We start from the raw sequence: 4,249 nt of genomic DNA on the forward strand, positions 1-4,249 counted from the left end.
TAAACATACATAGCAATAATCATAAAGCATTCAAGCATAGGCTACGTAAATCAAAAACTATCACAAGAAAAATTATAAACCAAATAATTTTATTCATAAATAGATAGTTTTATTCCAAATAGACTTTGCAATTATTGAAAGAAATCAAAAATTGATGTCTATTATCTTTTGCAACTCAGTCCTTCATATCAGTGCTAAATGAAGGCGGATTACTACTTTCAGTCTTCAGCTTGTGAATTTCTTCAAGTAGAAAACCTTGTTGCTTGACCAGAATTTCTTGCAGGTGAGAAATTTTCGTGAAGGATTCTGCAAGAGCATGTAATTCTGTCTTTGATTGAACACAAAAGTGTGTCAATGCTTAAATACACTGATCTTTCCTCAGCGTATTCTCTCTTTCCTTCTTGCTAAGCCAATCTCCCTTTTTGATTGTACCCTTAATATCAAGAGAAGATCCAAATTTAATCTTAAGTTTATTTTTCTAATCTAGCATCTTGCCAGGAGAAGATGTTGGATCCAGACTCATGGTTCGGACAAGGAATGACCAAAAAAGAAGAAGGATCTTTTTATAATTTTCATACTTCCGAAAATATAATATTCCTAAAAATACGAATATATCAAATATTTTCAAATACTAGATTTTATTCCCATAATATACACATAAGTGCCTTGATTTTTCTTCTTCCTCACTCAAAATTCGGCACCCATGGTGAGGAAAGAATTCTAATACCGATCAAGTGGTATTATTATGCGATTTTCTCTCATTATGGAAATTTGAACAAACAGAGTGTCCTTGATCTAGCATCGTATGAGAAATTCTTCTCTTGTTACCTATAACTAGAGAAGTATCTTGAGATTCACTTGAGTTGCCTACGCAACTTTTAACAATTCTGTTTTTGAGACAGTTTTTGCATCTTGTCTTATTTTTCCCTTTTTCATTAGATGATTTAATAACATCGAAAGACATGTCCACTTATAAAATGGGTAAATCACTAATGGAGGAGGAAGAAATAAGATTGACAACTAATGCAATATTAGTTGTTTACTCTTTTTCAGAATCATATGAATCAGAGCTCTCATCTAGAGTTAGAGCCAGAGCCTTGCTTCCAGTGTATTTCTTAAGATTGGGACAGTCTTTACAAATATGACCAAACCCTTTACACTTACAGCACCGCGGCTGATATTCATCATCTTCTTCATGATCCTTTTTGACAGGAACTCGATCATTTGAGCGAGCAGATCGATGAGTATCCTTAATGAATATCTTATTTCGCCTTTTTAAGGGATATTGAAACTGTCTAATAAGTAATGATAATGATTGTTCAATTTCATCATCAGAATTTTCTGCAATCTGTTCATCTGAATCATCCATATGTCTATTCCTTTCCATTAGAGCTTTCGGAATTTTTGTAGCTTTAAAAGCGATTCTTTTACTTTGAATAGACTGTGATTCATGATCAAAGATCTTTAACTTTCCAATGAGTGTGCTTCGTGAGAGAGTTGAGAGATCATTTGCTTCTATGATTGCATGCTTCTTAGAATCGTATCTTGGTGGAAACGATCTGAGAATTTTGCACACTATATCCTTTTCAGAGATAGTCTTTCTAAGAGAGAAAGAGGCATTAATTATCTCAGAGAGTTTAAGATGAAACTCTTCAAAAGTGTCGTTGTTATCCATTCGAAGGTTTTCCCAATCGGACGTAAGAGTTTGAAGTCTAGCTTCTTTCTCTGAAGTGTTTCCTTCGAATACGATCTGAAGATTATCCCAAGCTTCTTTCAAAGTTTGACATGTTGATACATGATGTTGTAGATCACGACTTAAAGCATGTATTATATCATTCAACCCATCTGAATTTTGCTTTGCAATTTCCGAATTTTCTATCTTTGGACGAATATAACCATCAACGACTAATGGCCATATATTAAAGTCTCGTGATTGAAGAAAAGATCTCATAGCATATTTCCACCATAGATAGTTTGTTTCGTCAAATCTTGGCGGTACGTTAATTGAAGTCGATTCATGTGAACTCGAGTTCATTCTTATAGGTTGGATCGCACCAAACATAGATTGTTAGATCTTTTCATGTTTGCCTGCTACGATACCAATTGAAAAGACGAGGGTACCCAAATATACCTCAAACTAAAACTTTTCCACCTGTAAGTCCTTTCTCTGAAAGTGATTGTCTATGGACTCGGTCCAGATAATACAACAAATCGGTTCACACTTTGTGTGATTTTCTATGGATAAGAGATCGAGACAATACAACAATGAAGTATGTTTACTTGATAAAAGGTTCAGACTTAACCAAACACAATAGGATTGCATATAAAGTAAATAAAAATTAACGTTTGTTTAATTTACTTTAAATTATAGTAATAACAATTATAATTGCGCAAAATAAAAGTAAATGACAAAGTAAGATTTTGTTGACGAGGAAACCGCAAATGCAGAAAAAACCCGGGACCTTTTCCAGAATTGAATACTCTCATGATTAAGCCGCTATGAAAATCAAACCAACTTCATATAGTTGAGACCAAGCAACTAAACCTATAGTTCACCTAGTTCCGTCTGTATTCCCACGCCTCCAACCTGTTATAAGTCACGTACTTGGAAAAATTCCTTTGGTTCGTATTCCAAACAATAAAGGAACAACAAATATGTTTGGTAACAACTCTTTTCAACCAAGTGATATGAGTTCGACAAAGGATTTTCTGTTTATCTCAATAAACTCCTTCGTCGGGTTCTTAGATCTATCTTATTATCAATTACCAAAGTAATTGTTAAGATTTTGCAATCAATACTTTTAGTCACAAAGAATATTGTATTGATTCCGATTTACACAACTAATCAATCTAATCTACCACAGGGATAAACCGATTATAATTGGATCTTCTTTTACCGAAACAAGTATTGTGCACACCAAAGATTATGAATTCTAAATCAGAAATCTTCAAAGTCTTCTTTATCTTCAAATCTTCTTAGATCTTCAGTAAACACCTGCACACAATCAACTTGAATCTCTTATGATCAATCATGTACAAAATGAAGTATGTTAATAACGGATTATCACAAGACGTCTTTAGATCTACAAATAGTCTAAAGATCCCCGTCGAAACTGCGATCTAGTTTGAGTGAATCTTATATCAGAAGAGAAGATTCTCAAGCATAAACAAACTAGGTGCAATCAAATTTCAACCACCGTGAGTTAATCAAATCAATCGAAAACAAAAGATAAACCGCAATTATCTAGCTTCCCACCAACGGTACTAATATAGCTTCTCAATCCCAAAGAAGAATTTAAACTGAGCGGCCGTAAGAGATTTCTCCTAATTAGGTTACTCTCCTCTCCGAATAGGCTGCTTCACCAGTAGCAGCACAATTGAGATAGTTCTTGCTGTACGAGGATTATTTTGCTCGAAATGAAAAATTTCATATTTATAGACCAAGGAAGTTTGGACACCAAGGAATTTCCAAAACCGAAAATATTCTCAAGATATGCAATATATTCCAGATTCGGTTTCCATAATTCCTGGAAATGCTCTGTCCAAAATAATGACCTAAAATCTCTTGGGAAATCTCCAACTAGTAAATGCACATTACTAATTTTCATTTTACTAAAATAAAATTAAAAACCTTAAATAAAATATTCTCAATTTATTTTATTCGATCTGGAATTTTCTTTCTTTAGCTATTAAGGAATAACTTTGAACAATTAAAGATTAGCGTTACTGCACATGTTCAAAGTATGTCAACATCTTTACTTTGTAAGTCCTCTTTCATACTTACAATCTTGAAACCGATTTGCACACTTCCAAACAAGTTTAGAATTGGTTCATCTGACTTTCAAGAACTATGTGATTGATCAAGAACACTTAATCACAAATCATGGGTTTAACGGTTCTACCAAAACAAGTTTCGGTTCTACCTCCATGTGAGTATTGTGCATAGTCACACTAGCTTTCCAAAATTCGGTTGACTAGGTACTAGAATCGGTTCCCCACATATATATGGTATCTAAATTGTACCTGCTGCACATGTCCATAGGATCGGTTCACCTTTGCCTAAAAATGTGTTGCACATGTCCATAGGATCGGTTCCCCTTTCTGCTAAAAACTTGATGCACCTTATACAAAGATCGATTCCCCTTTGTGATAGGTTTCACCTCTTATTAGGATCGGTTCCCCTTTAACCAGAGTCGGTCATACCAATAACATAAAATCGATCAAACCATCTCAGGTGATTACTTAAGAT

This window comes from Papaver somniferum, chromosome 5 (assembly GCF_003573695.1).
Source record: "Papaver somniferum cultivar HN1 chromosome 5, ASM357369v1, whole genome shotgun sequence".
NCBI lineage: Eukaryota > Viridiplantae > Streptophyta > Magnoliopsida > Ranunculales > Papaveraceae > Papaver > Papaver somniferum.